Source organism: Mytilus edulis, chromosome 5 (genome assembly GCF_963676685.1).
Source record: "Mytilus edulis chromosome 5, xbMytEdul2.2, whole genome shotgun sequence".
NCBI lineage: Eukaryota > Metazoa > Mollusca > Bivalvia > Mytilida > Mytilidae > Mytilus > Mytilus edulis.
In genome coordinates, this window is record NC_092348.1 from 58,630,510 (window position 1) to 58,641,099 (window position 10,590).

Below are 10,590 nucleotides of genomic sequence, written 5' to 3' on the forward strand. Positions count from 1 at the left end.
TGGCAGATTTTCACTTTTTTTCATCTTACCATTTTTACTTAAGAAGTGAACAAAACCCAAATATATGATGTTTCAAATCAACACAGAAGTCAAACATGGTGATTTAGGAGGAATTATTGGATTGCCAACTCTTTTTATGGTTAATCTGAGTAAAAGAAACAGTTTAATTACCAAATCATGAAAACTGATATTAAAGTCCATTCCACATTTTACAGCATGCCTTACATTACTTTAAACATTTTCAGATTATGAGGGCAATACAACAAGAGTCTTTAGATTGCAGTTAACTATTATTCCTTAACCTGTTTGACAATACATGTACTAGAATACATCTCTAAGTTGACTGTTTGTCTATTTCTCATGTATGCATTAAGTTAAATTATGTCCCCTTACATAATCAATTTGCATTTATTGTGCTTTTCACTGTCAGAAAATCTTAACAACTGATGGTATTTGCATGGAAAATGAATAAACCATTTAATCTTGTTGATATAGCATCATAAATAAATTCTTTGTCAAAAATAATGTCTATTTAATGTACAGAAACCCCTATTTCTATCTCTATTTCATACCAATATGAGAGCTAAATGAATAAGTAAGGATCCCCTTAACCACTTACTGGTTCCCCAAAAGCTCCTACTGGTGTCATGTAACATCACAACTACTAATTAAACCTTAAGAAAGCTAGTATAGCTGTACTTATGTTGAAAAAAATAAGAAATTATGCAATTTATTTATTTCTGTGAAAATAATAGGATGAACATGCAACCGTAGAATGTCGCGTCTCAAATTTCAGTGGTTGCACATGTGTTAGACACTGCGAAAAGTTAAAGCGAGCATTTATAATTAAAAATGTATTGCGAGTTACATAAAAATAATGAAGTTCTACTTTCTATGAAAATTTTTACATTATTACCTACAGATCAGGCAAAATTTGCTGAATCAGCAATTTTTACTCTCGGGGGTGGAATTTAAGGCTTGTTTTATCATAGTTGCCCTTAATCAACTTTTTATTGATAAACTTGCAAATCGCATAGGTAAAAAAAGTTCCTTCATTGATTTAGTGTAAAAATATATATCCCCCTTAACCAAGACATAACAAACTTGAAACCAGTCATGACACCTATGATGCATAGATTTCTTACTTTGGAACATATTACAATAAAGAATACTAGTCTGCACTCATTTCTTATAAAAAAAAAATGAAACATTACATCCCTACCCCATCTGGCAGATTTTCACTTTTTTTCATCTTACCATTTTTACTTAAGAAGTGAACAAAACCCAAATATATGATGTTTCAAATCAACACAGAAGTCAAACATGGTGATTTAGGAGGAATTATTGGATTGCCAACTCTTTTTATGGTTAATCTGAGTAAAAGAAACAGTTTAATTACCAAATCATGAAAACTGATATTAAAGTCCATTCCACATTTTACAGCATGCCTTACATTACTTTAAACATTTTCAGATTATGAGGGCAATACAACAAGAGTCTTTAGATTGCAGTTAACTATTATTCCTTAACCTGTTTGACAATACATGTACTAGAATACATCTCTAAGTTGACTGTTTGTCTATTTCTCATGTATGCATTAAGTTAAATTATGTCCCCTTACATAATCAATTTGCATTTATTGTGCTTTTCACTGTCAGAAAATCTTAACAACTGATGGTATTTGCATGGAAAATGAATAAACCATTTAATCTTGTTGATATAGCATCATAAATAAATTCTTTGTCAAAAATAATGTCTATTTAATGTACAGAAACCCCTATTTCTATCTCTATTTCATACCAATATGAGAGCTAAATGAATAAGTAAGGATCCCCTTAACCACTTACTGGTTCCCCAAAAGCTCCTACTGGTGTCATGTAACATCACAACTACTAATTAAACCTTAAGAAAGCTAGTATAGCTGTACTTATGTTGAAAAAAATAAGAAATTATGCAATTTATTTATTTCTGTGAAAATAATAGGATGAACATGCAACCGTAGAATGTCGCGTCTCAAATTTCAGTGGTTGCACATGTGTTAGACACTGCGAAAAGTTAAAGCGAGCATTTATAATTAAAAATGTATTGCGAGTTACATAAAAATAATGAAGTTCTACTTTCTATGAAAATTTTTACATTATTACCTACAGATCAGGCAAAATTTGCTGAATCAGCAATTTTTACTCTCGGGGGTGGAATTTAAGGCTTGTTTTATCATAGTTGCCCTTAATCAACTTTTTATTGATAAACTTGCAAATCGCATAGGTAAAAAAAGTTCCTTCATTGATTTAGTGTAAAAATATATATCCCCCTTAACCAAGACATAACAAACTTGAAACCAGTCATGACACCTATGATGCATAGATTTCTTACTTTGGAACATATTACAATAAAGAATACTAGTCTGCACTCATTTCTTATAAAAAAAAAATGAAACATTACATCCCTACCCCATCTGGCAGATTTTCACTTTTTTTCATCTTACCATTTTTACTTAAGAAGTGAACAAAACCCAAATATATGATGTTTCAAATCAACACAGAAGTCAAACATGGTGATTTAGGAGGAATTATTGGATTGCCAACTCTTTTTATGGTTAATCTGAGTAAAAGAAACAGTTTAATTACCAAATCATGAAAACTGATATTAAAGTCCATTCCACATTTTACAGCATGCCTTACATTACTTTAAACATTTTCAGATTATGAGGGCAATACAACAAGAGTCTTTAGATTGCAGTTAACTATTATTCCTTAACCTGTTTGACAATACATGTACTAGAATACATCTCTAAGTTGACTGTTTGTCTATTTCTCATGTATGCATTAAGTTAAATTATGTCCCCTTACATAATCAATTTGCATTTATTGTGCTTTTCACTGTCAGAAAATCTTAACAACTGATGGTATTTGCATGGAAAATGAATAAACCATTTAATCTTGTTGATATAGCATCATAAATAAATTCTTTGTCAAAAATAATGTCTATTTAATGTACAGAAACCCCTATTTCTATCTCTATTTCATACCAATATGAGAGCTAAATGAATAAGTAAGGATCCCCTTAACCACTTACTGGTTCCCCAAAAGCTCCTACTGGTGTCATGTAACATCACAACTACTAATTAAACCTTAAGAAAGCTAGTATAGCTGTACTTATGTTGAAAAAAATAAGAAATTATGCAATTTATTTATTTCTGTGAAAATAATAGGATGAACATGCAACCGTAGAATGTCGCGTCTCAAATTTCAGTGGTTGCACATGTGTTAGACACTGCGAAAAGTTAAAGCGAGCATTTATAATTAAAAATGTATTGCGAGTTACATAAAAATAATGAAGTTCTACTTTCTATGAAAATTTTTACATTATTACCTACAGATCAGGCAAAATTTGCTGAATCAGCAATTTTTACTCTCGGGGGTGGAATTTAAGGCTTGTTTTATCATAGTTGCCCTTAATCAACTTTTTATTGATAAACTTGCAAATCGCATAGGTAAAAAAAGTTCCTTCATTGATTTAGTGTAAAAATATATATCCCCCTTAAGGTGGCACGGTAGTATTTCCTGGCCCATAGGGATAATGATAGCCTTTTTAGAATTTTCACCACTTTCTAACACTGCAAAAAAATCTACATTCACACTTAACTGAAGTACTTTCATTTTACTATTCAGAAATTAATTTGAATATGTATCATGACCGTTTACTTTTTTTGCTATTTTTAGAAACCTAAGGCCACTAGTAATTTTAGGTCTTTTATGGTGCAGTGAATACAAAATTTAAAAAAATTCTCAAAAATTCATTTTCATCTGTATGTAAAATTATTTCATATTTTTCTACACCTGATTCATCCCTCAGTTTGGGAAAGTATGTTCAGTTGATACTGTATTTTTTGTCCAATCACACTGTTTAGATACATTTACCTAAGTAGGGTACACAAAAGAGCAACCTAAATTCTGGAATGCAAATACTACCGTGCCACCTTAACCAAGACATAACAAACTTGAAACCAGTCATGACACCTATGATGCATAGATTTCTTACTTTGGAACATATTACAATAAAGAATACTAGTCTGCACTCATTTCTTATAAAAAAAAAATGAAACATTACATCCCTACCCCATCTGGCAGATTTTCACTTTTTTTCATCTTACCATTTTTACTTAAGAAGTGAACAAAACCCAAATATATGATGTTTCAAATCAACACAGAAGTCAAACATGGTGATTTAGGAGGAATTATTGGATTGCCAACTCTTTTTATGGTTAATCTGAGTAAAAGAAACAGTTTAATTACCAAATCATGAAAACTGATATTAAAGTCCATTCCACATTTTACAGCATGCCTTACATTACTTTAAACATTTTCAGATTATGAGGGCAATACAACAAGAGTCTTTAGATTGCAGTTAACTATTATTCCTTAACCTGTTTGACAATACATGTACTAGAATACATCTCTAAGTTGACTGTTTGTCTATTTCTCATGTATGCATTAAGTTAAATTATGTCCCCTTACATAATCAATTTGCATTTATTGTGCTTTTCACTGTCAGAAAATCTTAACAACTGATGGTATTTGCATGGAAAATGAATAAACCATTTAATCTTGTTGATATAGCATCATAAATAAATTCTTTGTCAAAAATAATGTCTATTTAATGTACAGAAACCCCTATTTCTATCTCTATTTCATACCAATATGAGAGCTAAATGAATAAGTAAGGATCCCCTTAACCACTTACTGGTTCCCCAAAAGCTCCTACTGGTGTCATGTAACATCACAACTACTAATTAAACCTTAAGAAAGCTAGTATAGCTGTACTTATGTTGAAAAAAATAAGAAATTATGCAATTTATTTATTTCTGTGAAAATAATAGGATGAACATGCAACCGTAGAATGTCGCGTCTCAAATTTCAGTGGTTGCACATGTGTTAGACACTGCGAAAAGTTAAAGCGAGCATTTATAATTAAAAATGTATTGCGAGTTACATAAAAATAATGAAGTTCTACTTTCTATGAAAATTTTTACATTATTACCTACAGATCAGGCAAAATTTGCTGAATCAGCAATTTTTACTCTCGGGGGTGGAATTTAAGGCTTGTTTTATCATAGTTGCCCTTAATCAACTTTTTATTGATAAACTTGCAAATCGCATAGGTAAAAAAAGTTCCTTCATTGATTTAGTGTAAAAATATATATCCCCCTTAAGGTGGCACGGTAGTATTTCCTGGCCCATAGGGATAATGATAGCCTTTTTAGAATTTTCACCACTTTCTAACACTGCAAAAAAATCTACATTCACACTTAACTGAAGTACTTTCATTTTACTATTCAGAAATTAATTTGAATATGTATCATGACCGTTTACTTTTTTTGCTATTTTTAGAAACCTAAGGCCACTAGTAATTTTAGGTCTTTTATGGTGCAGTGAATACAAAATTTAAAAAAATTCTCAAAAATTCATTTTCATCTGTATGTAAAATTATTTCATATTTTTCTACACCTGATTCATCCCTCAGTTTGGGAAAGTATGTTCAGTTGATACTGTATTTTTTGTCCAATCACACTGTTTAGATACATTTACCTAAGTAGGGTACACAAAAGAGCAACCTAAATTCTGGAATGCAAATACTACCGTGCCACCTTAACCAAGACATAACAAACTTGAAACCAGTCATGACACCTATGATGCATAGATTTCTTACTTTGGAACATATTACAATAAAGAATACTAGTCTGCACTCATTTCTTATAAAAAAAAAATGAAACATTACATCCCTACCCCATCTGGCAGATTTTCACTTTTTTTCATCTTACCATTTTTACTTAAGAAGTGAACAAAACCCAAATATATGATGTTTCAAATCAACACAGAAGTCAAACATGGTGATTTAGGAGGAATTATTGGATTGCCAACTCTTTTTATGGTTAATCTGAGTAAAAGAAACAGTTTAATTACCAAATCATGAAAACTGATATTAAAGTCCATTCCACATTTTACAGCATGCCTTACATTACTTTAAACATTTTCAGATTATGAGGGCAATACAACAAGAGTCTTTAGATTGCAGTTAACTATTATTCCTTAACCTGTTTGACAATACATGTACTAGAATACATCTCTAAGTTGACTGTTTGTCTATTTCTCATGTATGCATTAAGTTAAATTATGTCCCCTTACATAATCAATTTGCATTTATTGTGCTTTTCACTGTCAGAAAATCTTAACAACTGATGGTATTTGCATGGAAAATGAATAAACCATTTAATCTTGTTGATATAGCATCATAAATAAATTCTTTGTCAAAAATAATGTCTATTTAATGTACAGAAACCCCTATTTCTATCTCTATTTCATACCAATATGAGAGCTAAATGAATAAGTAAGGATCCCCTTAACCACTTACTGGTTCCCCAAAAGCTCCTACTGGTGTCATGTAACATCACAACTACTAATTAAACCTTAAGAAAGCTAGTATAGCTGTACTTATGTTGAAAAAAATAAGAAATTATGCAATTTATTTATTTCTGTGAAAATAATAGGATGAACATGCAACCGTAGAATGTCGCGTCTCAAATTTCAGTGGTTGCACATGTGTTAGACACTGCGAAAAGTTAAAGCGAGCATTTATAATTAAAAATGTATTGCGAGTTACATAAAAATAATGAAGTTCTACTTTCTATGAAAATTTTTACATTATTACCTACAGATCAGGCAAAATTTGCTGAATCAGCAATTTTTACTCTCGGGGGTGGAATTTAAGGCTTGTTTTATCATAGTTGCCCTTAATCAACTTTTTATTGATAAACTTGCAAATCGCATAGGTAAAAAAAGTTCCTTCATTGATTTAGTGTAAAAATATATATCCCCCTTAACCAAGACATAACAAACTTGAAACCAGTCATGACACCTATGATGCATAGATTTCTTACTTTGGAACATATTACAATAAAGAATACTAGTCTGCACTCATTTCTTATAAAAAAAAAATGAAACATTACATCCCTACCCCATCTGGCAGATTTTCACTTTTTTTCATCTTACCATTTTTACTTAAGAAGTGAACAAAACCCAAATATATGATGTTTCAAATCAACACAGAAGTCAAACATGGTGATTTAGGAGGAATTATTGGATTGCCAACTCTTTTTATGGTTAATCTGAGTAAAAGAAACAGTTTAATTACCAAATCATGAAAACTGATATTAAAGTCCATTCCACATTTTACAGCATGCCTTACATTACTTTAAACATTTTCAGATTATGAGGGCAATACAACAAGAGTCTTTAGATTGCAGTTAACTATTATTCCTTAACCTGTTTGACAATACATGTACTAGAATACATCTCTAAGTTGACTGTTTGTCTATTTCTCATGTATGCATTAAGTTAAATTATGTCCCCTTACATAATCAATTTGCATTTATTGTGCTTTTCACTGTCAGAAAATCTTAACAACTGATGGTATTTGCATGGAAAATGAATAAACCATTTAATCTTGTTGATATAGCATCATAAATAAATTCTTTGTCAAAAATAATGTCTATTTAATGTACAGAAACCCCTATTTCTATCTCTATTTCATACCAATATGAGAGCTAAATGAATAAGTAAGGATCCCCTTAACCACTTACTGGTTCCCCAAAAGCTCCTACTGGTGTCATGTAACATCACAACTACTAATTAAACCTTAAGAAAGCTAGTATAGCTGTACTTATGTTGAAAAAAATAAGAAATTATGCAATTTATTTATTTCTGTGAAAATAATAGGATGAACATGCAACCGTAGAATGTCGCGTCTCAAATTTCAGTGGTTGCACATGTGTTAGACACTGCGAAAAGTTAAAGCGAGCATTTATAATTAAAAATGTATTGCGAGTTACATAAAAATAATGAAGTTCTACTTTCTATGAAAATTTTTACATTATTACCTACAGATCAGGCAAAATTTGCTGAATCAGCAATTTTTACTCTCGGGGGTGGAATTTAAGGCTTGTTTTATCATAGTTGCCCTTAATCAACTTTTTATTGATAAACTTGCAAATCGCATAGGTAAAAAAAGTTCCTTCATTGATTTAGTGTAAAAATATATATCCCCCTTAACCAAGACATAACAAACTTGAAACCAGTCATGACACCTATGATGCATAGATTTCTTACTTTGGAACATATTACAATAAAGAATACTAGTCTGCACTCATTTCTTATAAAAAAAAAATGAAACATTACATCCCTACCCCATCTGGCAGATTTTCACTTTTTTTCATCTTACCATTTTTACTTAAGAAGTGAACAAAACCCAAATATATGATGTTTCAAATCAACACAGAAGTCAAACATGGTGATTTAGGAGGAATTATTGGATTGCCAACTCTTTTTATGGTTAATCTGAGTAAAAGAAACAGTTTAATTACCAAATCATGAAAACTGATATTAAAGTCCATTCCACATTTTACAGCATGCCTTACATTACTTTAAACATTTTCAGATTATGAGGGCAATACAACAAGAGTCTTTAGATTGCAGTTAACTATTATTCCTTAACCTGTTTGACAATACATGTACTAGAATACATCTCTAAGTTGACTGTTTGTCTATTTCTCATGTATGCATTAAGTTAAATTATGTCCCCTTACATAATCAATTTGCATTTATTGTGCTTTTCACTGTCAGAAAATCTTAACAACTGATGGTATTTGCATGGAAAATGAATAAACCATTTAATCTTGTTGATATAGCATCATAAATAAATTCTTTGTCAAAAATAATGTCTATTTAATGTACAGAAACCCCTATTTCTATCTCTATTTCATACCAATATGAGAGCTAAATGAATAAGTAAGGATCCCCTTAACCACTTACTGGTTCCCCAAAAGCTCCTACTGGTGTCATGTAACATCACAACTACTAATTAAACCTTAAGAAAGCTAGTATAGCTGTACTTATGTTGAAAAAAATAAGAAATTATGCAATTTATTTATTTCTGTGAAAATAATAGGATGAACATGCAACCGTAGAATGTCGCGTCTCAAATTTCAGTGGTTGCACATGTGTTAGACACTGCGAAAAGTTAAAGCGAGCATTTATAATTAAAAATGTATTGCGAGTTACATAAAAATAATGAAGTTCTACTTTCTATGAAAATTTTTACATTATTACCTACAGATCAGGCAAAATTTGCTGAATCAGCAATTTTTACTCTCGGGGGTGGAATTTAAGGCTTGTTTTATCATAGTTGCCCTTAATCAACTTTTTATTGATAAACTTGCAAATCGCATAGGTAAAAAAAGTTCCTTCATTGATTTAGTGTAAAAATATATATCCCCCTTAAGGTGGCACGGTAGTATTTCCTGGCCCATAGGGATAATGATAGCCTTTTTAGAATTTTCACCACTTTCTAACACTGCAAAAAAATCTACATTCACACTTAACTGAAGTACTTTCATTTTACTATTCAGAAATTAATTTGAATATGTATCATGACCGTTTACTTTTTTTGCTATTTTTAGAAACCTAAGGCCACTAGTAATTTTAGGTCTTTTATGGTGCAGTGAATACAAAATTTAAAAAAATTCTCAAAAATTCATTTTCATCTGTATGTAAAATTATTTCATATTTTTCTACACCTGATTCATCCCTCAGTTTGGGAAAGTATGTTCAGTTGATACTGTATTTTTTGTCCAATCACACTGTTTAGATACATTTACCTAAGTAGGGTACACAAAAGAGCAACCTAAATTCTGGAATGCAAATACTACCGTGCCACCTAAACGTGAAGTCTCGTGGTAAAGATCACTCCATACGGAAAATCATACTTAACCATTCAAGTACATATAATATAATTAGAATTCGATTTTATTTTTAAATTTGAAGTACATGATTTTTATGTCCACTCTATAGACACATCTTCACATGCGTAATGAAAATTCCGTTAAGTAATTTCATGTTCACGTCAAATTTTTCATATATGTGATGTTTTAATGATAATGGCAGCCATTTCATTTTACAAATTCCAACGTCACATCAATATAATGGTGAACCACATTTATATATGCTGAAAATTCATAAATATGATCTAATAGTCTACACATTATTCCTTGGAAAAAATGGACAAAGAACAAAAAATTGTATAGGGCAAAATAAACGGAGGGTAAGGACTAAAGCGAAGGACACAAAGTTATAATTAATTAGGAAAGTTGAAGTATAAAGGTTAAACAAGTATTTGCAGTTAACTAATGGTGGTATTAGCTCCGCATTTGTTTAATTACAGAAGTCTTTTAAATGCTTCCAAGGAATTAAAAGCAACTTCTCAACTGTATATAACTGTGTAAAAGATTTTATTGTGACCCTTAACAATATATATATAATAAAAAAAGTTAATATATCACAAAAAAAATACGGCTACGGTATTAGTTTATCATTTAACTGTTTTCTACGCCATATTTAGCTCTTTCTTTACGGTCATAATATCATCCTTTTAAACTATAATTTATGATAAGCCTGTTGTCCTCTGTCACGGTTACTTAGGAATTAAGGGTATCAGGGGAACTAGCGGTCTAATGACGTATACCTTTCTCTGTTCCAT